Here is a 19,674-nt window from a genome sequence, read left to right on the forward strand (position 1 = left end):
CAAAACAAGGCAGTTTCACCCTGCCAAGGACCTCGGCCTTGGCTCACACCCTCAGTAATCGTGGGCATAAAGCGGACTTGGATGCTAGTACAGCTGTGAACGTCTCTTTAAATCCGTTACTGTTGCTTTCATCGCTCCAAAGACTGGATGAACCACAAAGAAGTTCCACAGGCCATACCTGGCAAAGTTGATTCTCCCCCCCCCCCCCAGGACCTTGGCCTCTGCCCACACCCTCAGTAATCGTGGGCCTCAAGCGGACTTGGATGCTAGTGCAGCTGTGAACGTCCCATTAATGCAGTAACACTCCTTTTGTTTGGCCCAAACCACTGTCTCAGATAACTGTGGTAACACGAGAGAAAATACATGTTGCCCATTGCATAATAAGGCCGAGAAACCATGATCGAGGTAGGACCCACAATACTCTGTGTGGTAAGTACGTGAGCGGGCCCTGGGTCAGGCTCAGTCACAGCCTCCACCTTGTGTGACCCAAGGTGCCGTGAGTTACATAGCTATGGGAAATCCATGTGTCTCTACACACTTCATTCTGTGTATGTGTCAGGCAGCTGAACACCGCAATGGGAAACCTTTGTGCACCCACAGTATAGGCGGACCCCAGTAACATTTCTGTAGCAAGAGTATAGGCGAACACCTCAAACCTTTCAGTAGCAAGTGTAGAAGCGGACCCCTGTAACATTTCTGTAGCAAGAATATAGGCAGACCCCAATAACATTTATTTAGCAAGAGTATAGGCATACCCCTGAAACATTTCTATAGCAAGAATATAGGCGGACCCCAATAACATTTATTTAGCAAGAGTATAGGCAGACTCCAGTAACATTTATGTAGCAAGAGTATAGGCGGACCCCAGTAACATTTCTGTAGCAAGAGTGTAGGCGAACCCCTGAAACATTGGTATACCAAGAATATAGGCGAACACCTGAAAAAAATTGATTAGCAAGAGAGTAGGTGAAGGCCGGAAAAATTAGTTAGATAACAGTATAGGCAAGGGCCTGAAAAATTGCTCAACCGCGAGGGCAGGTGAAACCCATAAATATTTTTTAAAGATACAGCTCGCTGTTGCTTAATTGGTACAGAGCCTGGAGGCAGCCCTGTGAAAAGAAAATGGTTTATGTTAAAGTATAAATACTTTTGAAACTTTGAAAAATTGTAAAAAACTTTTAAACAGAGCCTTTTGGGCTGCAGAAAAATTGGCAGTTCAGCGTGATGACATGCTGTTTTAGTAGGAGGAGTAATAATATCCGAGAGGGATAGACCAAACTACTTCTCCTCTTGTTTGACGTGATAGAGGATGCATTTTTCTCCTGTTGCAGTGAAAAGAATCATTATGTTCCGCTGCTTTCCGCCGGTGGAGAAGAGAAGTCTGGGGAAATCCAGCCTTTGTTTATCTTTATGAGTGTAAGCATGTCGGCACTGGCAGTTGACAGGTGGGTACGCTTATCTGTGATAATTCCTCCAGCTGCAGTAAACACCCTCTCTGACAAGACGCTAGTGTCAGGTCAGGCCAGCACCTCCAGGGCGTACAGCGCAAGTTCGTGCCACGTGTCCAGCTTTAACATCCAATAGTTGTATGGAGCAGAGGCATCACGGAGGACAGTGGTACGATCGGCTATGTACTCCCTCACCATCTTTTTACAGTGCTCCCTCCTTGACTGGGGAGTGGTGACACAGTCTTGCTGGGGAGCCATAAAGCTGGCAAAGGCCTTGGAGAGTGTTCCCCTGTCTGCGCTGGACATGCTGCCTGATCTCCGTATCTCCCCTGCTACTTGGCCCTTGGAACTGCGTCTTCTGCCACTAGTGCTGTCAGATGGGATCTTTAGCATCACTTTTTTCACCAGGGCCCTGTGGTATTGCATCACTCTCATACCCCTTTCCTCATCGGGAATGAGGGTGGAAAGGTTCTCCTTATACCATGGGGCTAGAAGGGTGTACACCCAGTAATCCGTGTTGGCCAAAATGCGTCTAATGCGAGGGTCATGGGAAAGGCAGCCTAACATGAAGTCAGCCATGTGTGCCAGTGTCCCAGTACGCAACACATTGCTGTCCTCACTAGGAAGATGACTTTCAGGATCCACCTCCTCCTCCTCTTCAGCCCATACACGCTGAACAGATGAGAGGCAAGCAGCATGGCAACCCTCTGCAGTGTGGCCAACTGTCTCTTCCCCCTCCTCCTCCTCCCCACCCCCTCCTCCCCCTCCTCCAAAATGCGCTGAGATATAGACATGAGGGTGGTCTTGCTATCATGCGACATACTGTCATCCCCGTCTCCTGTTCCAACCACAAAGCATCAGCCTTTATGCTTAGCAGCAAAGTTCTCAGCAGGCAAAACAGCGGGATGGTAACCATAATGATGGCCGCAATGGCGCTCACCATCTGGGTAGACTCCTCAAAGTTTCTGAGGACCTGGCAGATATCTGCCATCCATACCCACTCCTCAGTAAAGAATTGCGGAGGCTGACTACCACTCCGCTGCCCATGTTGCAGCTGGTATTCCACTATTGCTCTATGCGGCTTGTACAGCCTGGCCAACATGTGCAGCGTAGAATTCCAGCGTGTGGGCACGTCGCACAACAGTCGATGCTCTGGCAGCTGAAACTAACGTTGCAGGGTCCTCAGGGTGGCAGCGTCCGAGGTGGACTTGCGGAAATGTACGCAGACGCGGCGCACCTTGCCGAGCAGGTCAGACAAGTGAGGGTAGTTTTTCAGAAACCGCTGAACCACCAGATTGAAGATGTGGGCCAAGCATGGCACGTGTGTGAGGCTGCCGAGCTGCAGAGCTGCCACCAGGTTACGTTGAATGGCCTTCTTCCCACCTTGTTGGGTGCTTGGCCATCATATGCCTGCGCATGCTGGTGGTGGTTAGGCTGGTAGGGGTGTCTCCCCTGCTGTTCTTGGTGCGACACAGGTTGTGCACCACTGTTCGTCGGTCGTCTGCGCTCTCACTAAAAAGCATCCACACCTTTAAACACCTAGCCCTCTGCATGGAGGCTTGCCGCGAGGGGGTGCTTTGGGAAACAGTTGGGGGATTCTTTGCTTTGGCCCTGCCTCTAAATCTGGCCACTCCACTGGCTCTTCCAACCTGTCCTGCTGCTGCACTTGCCTTACATGCTTAGCAAACCTGGTGGGGTCAGTCACCTCATGGTCCATCAGCTCTTCCTCCAAATCCTCTGTGCGCTCCTCCCTCGGACTTACTGCCCTTACTACCATCTCACTGACAGACAACTGTGTCTCATCATCCTCATCCACAAAAAGCCAAAAAGCTCTTGAGACAGTTGCCGGAAGTACCCAGCTTCATCGCCCAGGCTCCGGGAACTTTCCAAAGGTTGGGCATGGGTCATGACAAACTCCTCAGGTGAGAGAGGAACCATTTTTTCCCACTCATGGCAGGGACCCGAGAGCAGTTCCTGGGAGTCTGCCTGCTCAGAATATGTCATTTTCATGGAGTGAGGAGGCTGGGAGGAAGGAGAAGCAGCCAGAGGATTCAGAGTCGCAGTCCCTAGGCCGGGAGTAGTGGACTGCATAGAAGACTGGGTGGTCGATACATTGCTGGATGCGTTTTTTGCCATCCATGACAGGACCTGCTCGCACTGCTCTGTTTGTAATAAAGGTCTACCACGCGGACCCATAAATTGTGATATGAAGCTGTGGAGGCCATAAACTTGCCTCTCTCCTAATCCCGCAGCAGCCGGCTGTGATTCACCATGCCCAGGAACTCTGCCTGTGCCCACACCCTCACTTAGACGCCCGCGTCCACATCCGCGTCCTCGACCCTTACCCCTACTCCTCATCATGGCGGATTAAGAATAGAGCAGGGCCCAAATAAATTACCCCACTGTACGGCGCTGACAACTGGGCAGCGTCCTTTAGTCCAATGGAGCAAAGCATACTGAGGAGGAGTTTGGGGTCAACAGTGTCAAATGCTGCAGAGAGATCGACGAGGATCAGTAGGGAGTAGTCACCCCTCAATTTGGCCATCAAGAGGTCGTTTGACACTTTAGTCAGTGCGGTTTCTGTCGAGTGTAGGGGGCGGAAGCTGGACTGTAGGGAGTCAAGAAGAGAGTTTTCTGAGAGATAGCTTATAAGGCAAGAGTAAACCAGTCATTCTAATAATTTGGAGATGGAGAGGAGATTTGAGATGGGTCGGTAGTTGGTAACATCGGTCCAGTCAAGAGTCAGTTTCTTTAGCAGTGGGGATATGATAGCATGCTTAAATAAGGTGGGGAAAATACCAGAGGTCAGAGAGATGTTCAAGATGGTGGTGAGATGGGAGATGACCACCAGGGAGAGGGACCGGAGAAGCTGTGATGGAAGAAGGTCACTAGCGCAGGTGGCTGGGCGAGCAGAGCAAAGCAAGCTGGAGACTTCTTCCTCTGTCATTGGTCTGAGTACAGGGAGTGAGCAGGAACTAGATGGGATACTGATGAGACTAGGGTCGGGGCTAGTCTGGGATTGGGGGGTAATTTCCTGCCGGATTCTATCAATTTTTTTAATGAAGTAAGCAGCCAGCTCTTTAGCACTGAGATCCGTCACCGGGGGCTGCAGTTTAGGGCCGAGAGGGGAGTAAAAAGTGTCAAAGAGTCATTTAGGGTTGTGAGATAGTGAGGAGATGAGAGAGGTCAAGTAGACTCGTTTGGTCTGGCAGGGGGCTAGGTTGTAGATTTCGAGCATGAATTTGAAGTCGAGAAAGTCTGCGGACATTTGCGACTTTATCCACAGCCGTTCAGCACACCTAGAGAAACCATCAGAAAAGCACGTTTGGGGTGTGAGCCAAGGTTGCCAAGATCTGCATCAGATGGCTTGGGTCACGGGCTGGGGGGGGGTGCCCGCCGCTTCATCCAGGGCATTTTTGAGAGCGGTGTTGTAATGTGCGGCAGCCAGGTTGGGGCAGGAGAGGAGAGAGATAGAGGACAGAGAGGACTGTAGATTTTAAATGCGGCATTGTACAGCATTTTTGAAAAGCGTTTTTAAATTTCAATGGGTGATTAGGTGTGTTAAAAATTACTGAAATGCACTAAAATACAGCAGACAGCATTCCAAAATCGCAGCACTTAAGAACTCATCTGAGAAGCCCCATTGAAATCAATGAAGGTGCTTTACAGCATTTAGCTCGGCTGTAAAAACGACCTGGGTGAGAGCGTCCTAACAGTGTGGAGAGCATACAGAGAATGGCGTGATCGAGGAAAAAGGGCCAGCAAAAGGGCATCCTGTGAATGTTAACAACTCATCACCAAAAGGGGTCATAAGAGAATGTCAGGAATTGTTCTGACGAGCAGGCGCTACATAATCAAGCAAATTGCAGCCAAATACAGTGATGGTGCTCCAACTACATGCAACTTAGCATCCTTTAGTAGAAAAAAGCTATAACAGCAGACAAACAGTTCCAGCAGCATTGCTATCTAAAAAAACATAAAGCCAAGACTCCGGGGCAAGAGGGGGCAAAAAATGGATCACTGAGTAGTGGAAAAACATTATCTGGTCAGATTTCTGATGCACCATGTTGATGGGAGGGTAAGAATTTGGCACAAAACCACCAAAACTTGAATATCCAAATATTGGTTGTCAGTCTATCTGCCCTCACTGGTGGTCTCTTTCTAGTGGTATAAGTGTGACTATCCTAGAGAAGCACAAAACATCAGGGGATTAGCTCAACTTCTCGGTTTTATTAAAACCAGTATAAGTTGACTTGTTTCAGGGCTACGGTAACCATCCTCAATATTTGCTGGGAAACACTATATCAGAACATGTGACAAGAATAAAGCCAGGAGGGAGGGGAAAGCCGGCATATTTTACAGATATGAATATCTGGGTACAATATCACATGAAATAAGTATAGGCAGAGAATAAAGTAATAGAAGGAAATAGGGATAAAAAATGTTAAATCAACATATGAATAAAATAAAAGTAAAATAAAAATAATTGATTTTGCTAAAATGGTTCAATTGGTAAAATACCTTATTGACTAAATAGTTAAAATCATACTCATATATTAAAAGATATTGATAGTAATGGAAGCATCAGATGGAATTCCCCCAGAAGGGCCGTAGCCAACCTCCAGGGATCATAGATAAAGAGCAAACAGCAATCCTTGTAGTATGAATTCTTGAGAAACACATAAATAACTAATATACTGAATGTCAGAATGTAGGCAGCGCTGTAAATAAGCTCTATCAGAAAAAGCTTAAAAGACAGAGCCAAAGTTATAATCACAAAGTTCTTCAATCCCACAAGAGAAAATTATGGGTTAAAGAAAGACAAAGAGGGGAAAAAGGGGAGGAGAAGACAACCCAACCCCAAAGAGGAGCAAACAATACCATGAAGGCTTTTAATCTAACTGATCACGTTCTTTCAGAAGCGGGGCATAAACTATTGAACAAGGGTCTTTCATTTTGGCCAAACGAAAAAAATGAATGAGTTTGAGTTGTTTATTGATATTAACTAGAGATTTGCGAGCATACTCGTCTGAGCTTGATGCTCGTTCGAGTATTAGGGTGCTCAAGATGCTCGTTACTGGAGACGAGTACCACGCGGTACTCGTCTCGATTAAAGAGCACTGACCATTGAATTCAATGGAGCTGGCAATACAGCCGGCTCCATTGAAAGCAATGGGCTGCCGGCGAGCGTGGGATGAATGTTCGGGAAGGGCTTAAAAATATAAGCCCTTACCTGAAAATCATCCTAAAATGTGTAAAAATAAAAAAAAATGTATACTCACCTTTCCGCTGCAGCCGGAGTTCAGCCGTGTCTGGCCGGCAGTTCTCCTGAACTGCTCTGAGTAGTATTCAGCAGCCGGGGATTTAAAATCCCCGCCCGCTGAATGAGCTGCCTCTGATTGGTCACAGCCTCACCAATCAGAGGCAGCTCTCACTCACACCCATTCATGAATTCATGAATGGGTGAGTGCTGCCTCTGATTGGCTCAGCGCAGGGACCAATCAGGGGCAGCTCGCAGCTGTCATTCAGCTGACTTCAATGGGGTTCGTTACTCGAAACGAACTCTCGAGGATCACTGAAAGTTCGACTCGAGTAACGAGCACTCGAGCATTTTGGTGCTCCCTCATCTCTAATATTAACCCTTTCCAATGTACTGTCTGACGTCTAAAGACATTCTGATTGAAGGCTGTACAGCTCCAACGTCCGGCAGGGTATTCTTACTGCAGATTGCTGGCAGCTCTGTTGACGGGGTCCTCTCCAGCATATCCCAAACCGCAGTACTGGCTATAGCCAGCAGATGGTGCCATTGTATAATGGCAGAAAGAGAAAGCCCCCTGGGAAACCCTGAATACAAAATTGGATTGCAAAAGGTTAATAGTTTTATTTGAAAACTAACATTAAAAATGCATTTTGCTATCAAGGAAAAAACAAAGGAGGCTTAAAAAAGGTGCTTCTTAGAGTTGAGCGTACATACTCTGCCGAGCTTGATGCTCATTTGAGTATTAGCGTACTCAATGGTCCTCATTACCCGAACGAGCATCAAGCCGTGTTCGACCCCGCCCCAGTTTTTGGCTCCTCCCGGCTGTGACGTGCCTGTTTTGGCCCCTCCCTGCCATGACACAGCGCACGTCATTGGCAAATTTTTTGTCTGGCAGGCAGGGAGAGAGGCACCCGGCGTCCCACATACAAAAATGCTCGAGTCTCCCATTGTAGTCAATGGGGTTCGTAACTCAAGTAGAGCTCTCGAATTTTACGAAAAGCTCGACTCGAATATCGCGGGCTCCAGCATTTGGGTGCTCGCTCATCTCTAAGTGCTTCTCTACAGCAAGTAAACGTGTTGCCTTTACCAGGTATATGTTTGTCTCAAAATACTAACATCCACCTGTCCGTGCGTGAGTTACTGTTTGAGTTATATCATGTGATCAGTTACCTGGGCTCTAAGCGCCGCCCCTGATCACATGACAGTGACCTCATCAAAGGTCCATCATTTTATTAAAAACCTACAGAGCCAGACAGCAGCAGTATGCTTACAGCACCTGTGATGATGTCGCCATCATGTGATTTGTCACCTGTGTAAGAGGAGTCCGGGGGCACATGAGCAGGGGTTGACCAGTGTGTGCAGGACTCGTCTGTGCTGCTTGTGATCCCTGTTATATGGGATGAAAAATGTATGTAGCAGAGCTGTATGTGTGTGAAGTATATGTAGCAGAGCTGTATGTGTGACATGCACGTAGCAGAGCTATGTGTGTGTGACGTGTTTGTGGCAGAGCCGTGTGTGTGTGACATGCATGTTGCAAAGCTGTGTGTGTGATGTGTATGTAGCAGAGCCGTGTGTGTGTGACATGCATATTGCAGAGCTGTGTGTGTGATGTGTATGTAGCAGAGCTATTTATTTATCAAACACCCTAGAGGCGCAATGATGGTAATGTCATCACAGGTCCTAAAGCAGCAGCTTTATATTAGTAAGTGGCGCATTGCACCACCAGAAACACTGGTACTATAATTACCTAATAATTACTAGTATCATAAATAGACACACACTTCAGACCTGATGTTCCATTTAACAAGACTGGTTATTACTATTAGAAGGGGGTTTCTATGTGCTGGATCCATACCTCCCTCCTTCAAAGTAAGTGACACCTCATTGTCATTTTCTCTATTTGCCTACTTTTGGAGAACAAATTATGCTTTTTCTCTTATGAGCGCAGAGTTTTTTATATTTAGTCTTCTTTCCATGTACCAAAACTCCTTTGGAGTTTGTATGGATCCCTCTGCAGCTCTCCAAGTCTCCCCTGGATGCCCCAACTGGCATCAGAGGATTGGATTATGTAAACCAGGACTGAGGGCTTAGTCACAAGGGCGCATTGGCGCCCGTGTTACTGCAGGAAGAAAACGGACGCACTTCAGGACGGACTTCATTGACGGTCATGTGTTCTTTCTTCGGCGCTGCGGGGAGTCGTCCATCCAGAAGTACGGCCGTCTTCTTCCTGCAATAAGGGCTCAGTCACAGCGCATCGGGCCGACGCGCCCGCGTGACTAAGCCCTGAAGGTGTGGTGCCTGGTCCTCATTTTGTCTGGGTGTAGGTGTCCACACCAGGTAAGTCCTTTTATATACCCCAATCATTTGCTCTTTTGTATCTTTGGCTCTCTGAAGCTCTGTCCTAGTTAAAAAACAAAGGAATTTAACTAATCAAGCATCTCAGAGAACACTTTATATGAGGAACATCAAAGATCAGTGACACTCCCCACTCCTCTTTCACACAAGCATGGATCACCCACGACTCCCAATTTTTACCCCCTACCTAAAATTCATGAGGACCTTCAAAGCCCACCTAGGAGACCTATCATATTAAGGATTAATTCTGTAACCAGCAACTTATCCCAATACATTGACATTATGTTGCAAAGAAATGTGATTAACCTGAAGTCCTATTTAAGAGATACTATGTCACTACTCAATACTCTGACGGATATACAATGGTTACCCACATACAGCTGGACTACACTGGACATCACCTCTTGCTATTCTAATATTGCTCATGATGTAGGAGTAGAAGTTATGGCGTCATTACATTAAGCAGTGCAAATGCAATATAGATGACTTGCTTTTGATATAGATGGGTTTTAGTGAAAATTTTAATGTTTTTACATATTTGAACCAAAATGGTTGCAACTTGTTTTTCTTGGGAAAAAAGCTCTGCTGGAAGCTTTGAGTGTCTTGATCTTGTACTGGATCATGAAGACAACGGGATCACCATGACACCATGAAATGTTTTTAAAACCTTCTGACACCAACAGCCTCCTGAGCTGCAAAAGTGCACTCTATAAAAAGTGGAAGATGAATATACCTTACGGCCGGTTCACAAAGGAGAGGCTCAGGTATAAGGAATATCTGTTACGGCTGGTAGGGGACCGATGGCCAAAGGGGGGTCCCTACACCAGCCCACTCCTGAATCCCTACCTACTTGCCCCCCTGGGCCAAACTCCAGGGCGACAACTGGACAGCAGTCCCTGCTCTGACCTAGTGACAAGGACCCCAAGGGAGAGGAGCAGGAGACTGATGGTCAAAGAAGCCGGGTCAAAAACCCACCGAGAGCAAACGACAGAGGGTAACACAGAGAGTAGTCAGGGAAACCCAAGTCAAACCAGGGAGGCACATGCGTAGTACAAAAGGATCAAGACAGGAGCAGAGTCAAAGGCAAGAATGGCTCAAAAAACAAAACAGTCGTAACAGTATATGCGGGTGCTAGCAGAGCTAAGTCTAACCAAACACTGGCAACCTCTGCTAGCACTCAGCAGCCTGATATGTGAAAGTCCCTGCCCAGACAGGGCGGGGAAAGAGGACACGCCGATCGGGGAGATGATAAGACCGTCGGGGGCGTGTGCTATCCAGAGAGCCGTGCCGCTAGCCGGAGGGAGCGTGTCCCCGAGCACGGCGGGTCAAGTGCCCCCAGCGGGAGTGGGCAACCACTAACACGGGGGAACCCTGACTGGAGCCGCCCGCACTGACACCCGCGGTGCCAGGTGGAGCAGAGCGTGACTGCCGGCCGTCAGCGCTCCCAGGGTTAACCCTATACCTAACAATATTCTTATAACCTGGTTTCATCAGCATCTACTAAGGCAATACATGAAAGCAACAAGATTGTTTGAAGAAAAAAAAATAAACAGAATATCCAGAAATTTAGCTTAAACCTCATCAAAATATATAATCCCTCATAGTCTGCCATCCGGAAAATCCTCAAGAAACACTGGCCAGTCCTCCTACAGGACCCACACTTGGCAGGTGTCATCTCGCCTGAGCCACATATTATCTTTCAGAAGGCGAAATCACTTAAGAACAGTCTAGCACCGAGCAGACTGAAGCAGCCAAGTAGAACCGGACCCTTTGCCTACAGTCATTCCCCGATATAGTTGGTTATTTAGGATGCAACAAAAGACCTACAAATGCTACTAAGTATCATAAGCAGAACCACAGGATCTTTCAGTTACACTACGGACGAGAAATTCAAAAAGGTTGTTTATTAACCGTTCCTCAGCCTTACGAGTTTATATGCTCCAAAGCTTTTGCCGTCTTCAGTAAGTAGATCGGACCACAAAGGATTTAGGATGCAGAATTAATAAACATAGATTTAATGCTGTCCATGATTTCCTGAGACCTAGTGTTTCCAGACTTATGGCACTTAAACACAACTGTAACTTTAATGCATTTTCTGTGGAGCAAATTTCAGTAGATATCCCAGATAGATTCAGCATTCTCATACAAAGAGAGCCATATTGGATATAGAAACCCAACGCTCTCGATCCTACGGGTCTAAACGAGGCACTTGAGGACATATGAGTAAGCAACATGGATTCATTTTACATCCTTTCTGCTGCTTTATGTGCATCAATTCAATTGTAGTAGTTTCATTTTTATGGCTTCGCAGTCTATAATGTGTTAGAATACTTATATTATAATTCTTATGTCACAGCTAGAGATGAGCGAGTATACTCGCTAAGGGCAGACGCTCGATCGAGCATTGCCCTTAGCGAGTACCTGCCGGCTCGGGAGCAAAGATTCGGCTGCCGGTGGCGGGCGGGGAGCGGCGGGGGAGAGAGGGGAGGAACGGAGGGAAGATCTTTCTCTCCCCCCCCCCCCCCCCCGCTCTCCCCTGTTGACTGCCGCAACTCACCTGTCATCCACGTCGGCAGCCGAACCTTTTCTCCCGAGCGGGGAGATACTCGCTAAGGACAATGCTCGATGGAGTAATTGTCCTTAGTGAGTATGCTCGCTCATCTCTAGTCACAGCATAATTTAAAAAACAATGACTTGTCCACAATGTTACTATCTCTGCTGCACATCTAGAGCTGACAATACTCATGTCCCTGATATAATCCCTACCATCTTTGAACCATTTAATGGAGGGATTTCTTTTATGAACATTGCTGTTTTGCATCCCCTGTGATAGGAGCAGCCATTGCTAAATGTATTTCCCTTGGATAGCTCTCTTTAGGCTCCTCTTCCTTAGGGCTCTTACCCAATAGTGATAGGTTTTCTAGATTTTCAATGGTTTCATTCTCATTTGAGATGTGTTCACTCAGGCCTTGCTGCAATACAAAAAAAGCTGCAATATTGCCCATTGTTTTCAATGGGCCTGAGGGCTCCATTGACATCAATGGAAGGAAATCACACAACAGCTTGGGAATCCTCCATAGCCAGGAGAGAGAGGGGAGAGGAGCTACAGGGATCTTTTACATATCTCCCCATATTTGGAGATAGGGGGTGTGGCTAAAGGATTTTCCCAGGGTTTCCCCAAGAGTGGAGGTGAGGGGCAGGGCTAGAGAGGGGGAAGGCCTTGGGGGATTCTCATAATGATTCTTCTCTAGGAAAGAGAGAGGGCGGGGCTAGAGGGTGGATCCTGCTATCCCTGACCCTCTCTTGGCCTGAGATTGAATCACTATGAGAATCCCTCTGGCCCTGCCCCCTCTCTAGCTCTGCCCCCTCACCTCTGCTCTCATGGAAACTCTGGGAAAGTCCTTTAGCCATGCTCTCTATCTCTCCAAATATTGGGAGATATTAAGAGATCCCCTGTAGCTCCGCCCCCCTCTCTCCTTGTTATAGTGGATTTCAAAGCTGTTGCACGATCTTCTCCTATTAATTTTAGTTGGGTCTTGGCCCTATTGAAAACAATGGGCGATATTGCACACTTTTTTGTATCGCAACGAGACTTGAGTGAAGACATCGCAAATGAGAATGAAACCATGGAAAATCATTGGTTTAGTAATCATGCATTTTCACTCACGAATCACAGTGGTATGAAGTATCTATAGTTTTTATAGGTTGAGGCCGTCACAGATATAGAGTTAAAAAGAATAAATTTTATTAGTAATTAATTTAAAAAGTCAAAGCCTACCAACAAAAAAACAGTCACATAGAACATATAGTGACAGGACAAACAGTTAACATAAAAAGGGAGGATCTTATGGGGGGTAAGGGAGGGGGGAGTATATCTACAGTTCCCGTGTAGCCCTCCAGAGGTCCTCAGGAGTCACTTATATAAGATGGTTCACTATCAAGGTAAGTATTTAGTACTTGAGCTGTTATGATTCGCATCCCCTTGAGATGGCGATTGTTTTTTAGTGCGAACCAGACAGCCCTTTTATTTATAAGGACTCGTATGATTTTTAGTATGGTATTCAAATCAGTGTCGTTTGGTGTATTGTTTACACTGTATCATTTCGTGCATTGTTTACACTGTATTCATATTATTTTTGACTCTCATTTGTTTTTGCTCTACGCGTTTCCCTATTGGGATAGCCGATAGTTCGTCAGGAGCTGGGCAACAATACGCCCCTAGAGAAGTAGGAGAGAGTTTTCTATCAGAAATGATCACCAAAACGATGGCTAAAATGTGCCTGTCACTTTTCAATAAAGAGATTCCTAGATTCCTCAAAATTGCCTCATTTATAAATTGCGCTTGGATTCTATCTGTAGAGTGAATCCTACGTATGCTTGAAACCTATAAGGTCCAGAAAGCTATTCAACTGGATCCTATTGCCTCGCAACTGAATGCCGTATTCGCATTAGATAGTGTAACTCTAAGATAGAGTAAAGTAACTGTGCATCGTGTATTATACACGGCGGCGATGCATGTGCAAAATAGCCAGAATTTTGTCCACCTCCAATCGTGTCTCAAGATCCTTGGTGATTTTCGTAGGGTTAACACCAAGAGACCTTGGCTCTTGGAAAAATGACTGTCAGGTTAAACACCTATTAGCCCAGCACAATGATAGCATGCAGGATATACAGCCCCACTTCAGGCTAAGACCTACTAGTAACTGCCACAATGGCAAAAAGCATTTTAAACTGGCTATAAGGCTTGCATTCAGTAAGGCAGAATTAGCTGTAATAGCTTATAGAGCGAGACAGAAGGTATAGAGCAGGGCAAGAGGAGTGCCAGGAGTGATCTCCAGCAGCACCTGCAGCTCTGATGGTGAGGACCTCTGGAGGGCTACACGGGAACTGTAGATATACTCCCCCCTCCCTTACCCCCCATAAGATCCTCCCTTTTTATGTTAACTGTTTGTCCTGTCACTATATGTTCTATGTGACTGTTTTTTTGTTGGTAGGCTTTGACTTTTTAAATTAATTACTAATAAAATTTATTCTTTTTAACTCTATATCTGTGACGTGCATTTTCACTCACTATCGTATCTCTAGAAAACCTATCGCCAGTGGGTAAGAGCCCTAATAAGAGTAATAAAAATTAATTAAAAACAGCCCTTACACAGTGCTAGCATTAGTGGCTTTGATAGCTTGTAGCGGCTACACCTGTGCTTCCTGCAAACACCTCGAAACAGCTGTCTGTGTATGGATTCTGGCTTGGTTTTCAATTTCCAATCATTGTCCTGAAGACCTGTATAAAGGGTCGGACATTGATTTTCAAGAATGCTGCCATCCAATAGGTGGCGCTGCAGAGGTTTTTTTCCATCTTCCTTATTTGCATATATTTCCCAGAGGAGCATGCATGGCCTTATAAGCCTCCTTAGTCACCTTCTAGGCATCTCCTTAAGGAATGATGATATCCTTCCTGACTCCTTCATCTGAGTGCTGCACTGATAGTACCGATGTAGAGCAGAGCGCATGCTCAATTCCTGCTTTCCCGACTTTTTCCAGGTTATCCTCCAGGCTGTGAGGAGCCTCAGTGTTCCTCTTCTCTGTTAACAGGACACATGCCCAAACGCTTCCCATGCTTCTGGATGCAACTTCTCATAGAACAAGCGCCATGACGTATACACTCACACAGCCCATGTATATCGGACATTGAACTCACCATTCATCTCCACCACTGCTTCTATTCCATTAAGCTCTCTCCTACACAAATGTTTGGATGTATCTCCCGTAAGGAAGCATGCAGCAAGTACGCAATGTACTGCGTGACGACAATCCCCATGCGCCAAGATAGTGTATGCTGCGCTCTGTTTTGAGCATCCTGCACCCTGTGAATGTGAGGCACAATTACAAGTCATTGTAAGATTGGAATCACATAAGATGCAGTAAGATACGCTCGGTGACTGAGCCCTAAGGGTAGCACTTGGATCTTTATGAGATTTTTTAAGAATGAGTCTTTTAAATCTGGATTATTAGTTTGGTTCTCCCTTTTATATTTAGCTGTTTCAGATAGACCTTGTTTACAGCGCCGCCTACATTCAGTATATGTTATTTATGTGTTTCTCTAGCATTCATATGGCATAGATTGCTGTTTGCTCTGTTGCTGTTTGCACCCTGGCAATGGATTTTATGGGGGTCTGTGTTTTATCTATGATCCCTGGAGGTTGGCTACAGGCCTTCTGAGGGGAACTTATCTGATTCTTCAATTACTATCAATATTTTTTTTGTGTGTTTTTAATATATGAATATGATCTTAACTATATAGAGAATCAAGTGTTTTACCAACTGGGCAATAAAGGACTATCAACATCGGCCTTTGCATCAGACTGTACAGGGTTAACTTCCCCTTGAAAATTGAATATGTTTATTTATTTTTGTTATTATTTTCATTCTATTTTATTCCTATGTCAATTTACTTTTTTGTTTGTGTTTTTTATCCCTATTTTCCTCTATTACTTTATTCTCTATCTATACTTATTTCACATGAAATTGCACCCTGATATTTGTATCTGTAAACAATGCCCCCTTTCCCCTCCTCTCTGGTCTCATGCTTGTGTGATGTTTTGATATACTGTGTCCCCAGTAAGTACTGAGGGTGCCAGAGACCTGAAACGTGTCTACTTAGGGTGGCTTCACACGAGCATGTGTGTACATAGGTGCGCACCCCTGTACGCGTAAAAACACGCGTTTGTGAAGGTACGTGCATTGCCTTCAATGGAGCCGCGGCTGCTGCTGGCAGCTCCATTAAAAGCAATGGTCTGCTGGCACCCCTTAAATGTTTTTTAGGGAAGAGCTTTAACCTTTTAATGATGCGGCCCCCCCCTTTTTTTTCCATTTTCGTTTTTTCCTCCCCCCTTTTAAAAAAATCGTAACTCCTTTGTTTATCCATCGACATCGGTGTATGAAGGCTTGTTTTTTGCGGGATGAGTTTTACTTTTCAATGGTGCTATTTACCATATAATGTACTGAAAAACTTGTAAAAAATTCTAAGTGAAGTAAAATGAAAAACAAAAACGACATTCCGCAATCTTTCAGTGCGTCTTGTTTCTACGGGCACACAAACTGCAACAAAAGCGACATGATAACTGTATTCTATGGGTCAGTACGATTACCACGATACCAAACTTGTATAGTTTTTTTTTTTACTGTACTACTTTTTCTTTTCAAAGACATTTAATTTTTCAGTTATTTCCTGCCGCCATCTTCTGCACGCAATAACTTTTTTATTTTTCCGGCAACGTAGTTGAGCAAGGGCTCATTCTTTGCTGGATGTCCTGTGGTTTCCGTTAGTGCCAATTCAGAATACATACGACTTTTTGATTGCTTTTTATTTCGTTTATTCTGGTAGATAGGGTGACTGAAAAAGTGCATTTCTGGTGTTCTTTATTATTTTTTTTTTCGGACAACGTTCACCATACGGGATAAATAATGCACTACTTTTATAGTTCGGACTTTTACGGATGCGGCCATACCAAATATGTATTTTTATTTTATTATTCAGATTTTTTATTTATAGATATGGCAAAAGGGGGTGATTTAAAATTTTATTACATTTTTTTTCAATTAAAAAAACTTTGTTGCTCTTTTTATTACTTTACTTTGAAGTCCCCCTGGGGTACTACAACATTCGATGCTTTGATCTCTCCTGCAGCATGACGTAACGCTATAACATTACGTCATACTGCAATTTGACAGGCAGCCTATCAAGCCACCCCACGGGGATGGCTTGAAAGGCAGTTTCCTAAGGCTGCCCTGGAGCCTTTCAGAAGGCACCCGGCTGCCATGACACCAGCATGGCTCCCCCGATCTCACTGTGGGGGGGGGGGGGGGCGTACAGGACCCCCGAATATCGTTCGGGGGATTTAAATACCATTGCCAGAATTGACAGTGGCATTTAACGGGTTAATAGCCGCAATCGGCCGCACAGTCGATAGCAGCTGTTGCGGGTGTCAGTTGTAATAAATATTCTCACCCTTCCCTTTGCTCTATGCTGCTTATTCAGCTCCATAGAGGAGTAGTGGAGAGTTGGAGCTCCTCTGTGCTGTGTGTACTGCTACTTTCAGTTAAGTTGTTGCGGTTTACTTTTTCAGTCATATTTCTGTTTTCTTTTCTGTTTTGCTTTTCTGTTCAGTTCATCTCTCCAAGGCCTCTATAGGGACAATCAGGGCTCAGAAAGAAGACAGTGTGGCTGCCTCTATTAAGGCGATTACTCCTCTACTAGGCAGGGACCCTTCACCCCCCTGCTAGGTTAGGGCCAGGCTTCCTTCTCCCTGGAGTGGTGCTACTGTTCTACAGTGCATGGTATTGCCAACTGCAGTGGTTGTGAACGTCACACTGCATCCATGCTGAGCGTGGTGCTTGTGTGCCGCACGGACGTGACAGTGGGTTTGTAATAAACAAGTCATACTAGACAAATCGAATTCCTTCTATGACAGAATGCAGTAGATATAGTATATCTTGACTTTGGTAAAGCATTTGACAAAGTATCACATACCATATTTATTGAAAAAAAGGACCGAATATGGGATTGACAAGGAATCTGTTAGGTGGATTCACAACTGGCTGAGTGATCGTACTCAAAGAGTGGTCATAAACGGCTGCACATCCAAGTGGAAGAATGTATTAAGTGGGGTACCACAAGGCTCTGTCCTGGGCCTAACCCTTAGGGCGCCCACCCACTGGCGATTTTTTTTTATTTGCGTTTTGCGTTTTTTCTCAAGAGCAATTAGAATTGAATGTACTCCTGTCCACTGGCGTTTTTTTTTGCGTTGCGATTTTTAACATAGGAACTGTCAGTTGCATATGTGTCCTTATTTTTCTCCTAATGCACCCATGAATGTCAATGGAAATTAATGGAAAAGGCGCGAAAATGCCGCGAAAACGCCGCAAAAAACGCCGCTAAAAACGCACGGAAAACGCGGCAAAAACGCGCCGAAAACGCTGCGTTTTTTACGCACGAAAATCGCAAACGCCAGTGGGTGGGCGCCCTCACCCTAACATTTTTATAAATGATCTGGAGGAGGAAATTAATGGGAAACTAATCAAGTTTGCTGACAACATAAATATAGGAGGGATAGCTAACACTGAGGAAGAGAGAGAGAGAGTATTAAAAAGATCTAGAAAAGCTTGAACAGTAGGCAGCGATTAAAAGAATGGTATTTAACAAGGAGAGATGCAAAGTCCTACATCTGGGCAAGAAAAATGAAAAAAGCACATACAGAATGGGAGGAATTGGGCTAAGCAGCAGCACATGTGAAAAAGACTTGGGTATACTAATAGTTCATAGACTGAACATGAGTCAACAATGTGATGCAGCAGCCAAAAAGGAAAACACAATTCTGGGATGTCTTAAGAGAAGCATAGAGTCTAGATCACGTGAGGTAATTATTAGAGATGAGCGAGCGTACTCGGAAAAGCACTACTCGCTCTAGTAATTGGCTTTATCCGAGTATCGCTGTGCTCGGGTCTGAAGATTCGGGTGCCGGCACGGAGCGGGGAGCTGCAGGGGAGAGCGGGGAGGAACGGAGGTAAGATCTTTCTCTCCCTCTCTCCCGCCCGTTCTCCCCTGCTCCCCGCTGCGACTCACCTGTCAGCCGCAGCGGCACCCGAATCTTCAGACCCGAGCACAGCGATACTCGGATAAAGCACATTACTTGAGCGAGTAGTGCTTTTCCGAGTACGCTCGCTCATCTCTAGTAATTATCCCCCTCTACTCTTCCTTAGTCAGACCTCATCTGGAATACTGTGTCCAATTCTGGGCTCCCCACTTTAAAAAAGACATAGACAAACTGGAGGATGCTCAGAGAAAAGTTACCAAGATGGTAAGTGATCTGCAAATCGTGTCCTATGAGGAACGGTTAAAGGATCTGGGAATGTTTAGCTTACAAAAAAGAAGGCTGAGAGGAGACTTAATTGCTGTCTACAAATATTAGAAAGGCTGTCACAGTGCAGAGGGATCAGCCCTATTCTCATCTGTACAGGGAAAGACTAGAAGCAATGGGATGAAACTGAAAGAGTGGAGACACAGATAAGATATTATACAGTGAGGGTGATCAGTGAGTGGAACAGGTTACCACGGGAGGTAGTGAGCTCTCCTGCAATGGAAGTGTTCAAGCAAAGGCTGGACAAATATCTGTCTGGGATGATTTAGTGAATCCTGCACTGAGCAGGGGGTTGGACATGATGACCCAGGAGGTCCCTTCCAACTCTACCATTCTATGATTCTATGATATCATAAGGATGGGCTACATCAGAGGCATAACTTGAAGCTTCTGGGCCCCAATGTAAAATCTGTAACAGGGCCCCCAACTATAAAGCTTTATTCATACTACTAGGCTTACTATAATGAGAAGTTAGGCCTTATGGGCCCCCTAAGGCTTCTGGGCCCGGGTGCAACCGCATTCCCTGCATCCTCTATAGTTACATCCATGGGCTACATCTCAGTGAGGAGTCTGCAGCTGTGCTGGGGGAGAAGATGGCTAGAAGGTTGAAAAAGTGTTTAAACTAGGGACTGGGGGAAGGGCAACAAGAAAGATAGGGGGGAAATAGTGTAGACAGAGTTCTGGGATTAAGGAA

Source organism: Eleutherodactylus coqui, chromosome 4, assembly GCF_035609145.1.
Source record: "Eleutherodactylus coqui strain aEleCoq1 chromosome 4, aEleCoq1.hap1, whole genome shotgun sequence".
NCBI lineage: Eukaryota > Metazoa > Chordata > Amphibia > Anura > Eleutherodactylidae > Eleutherodactylus > Eleutherodactylus coqui.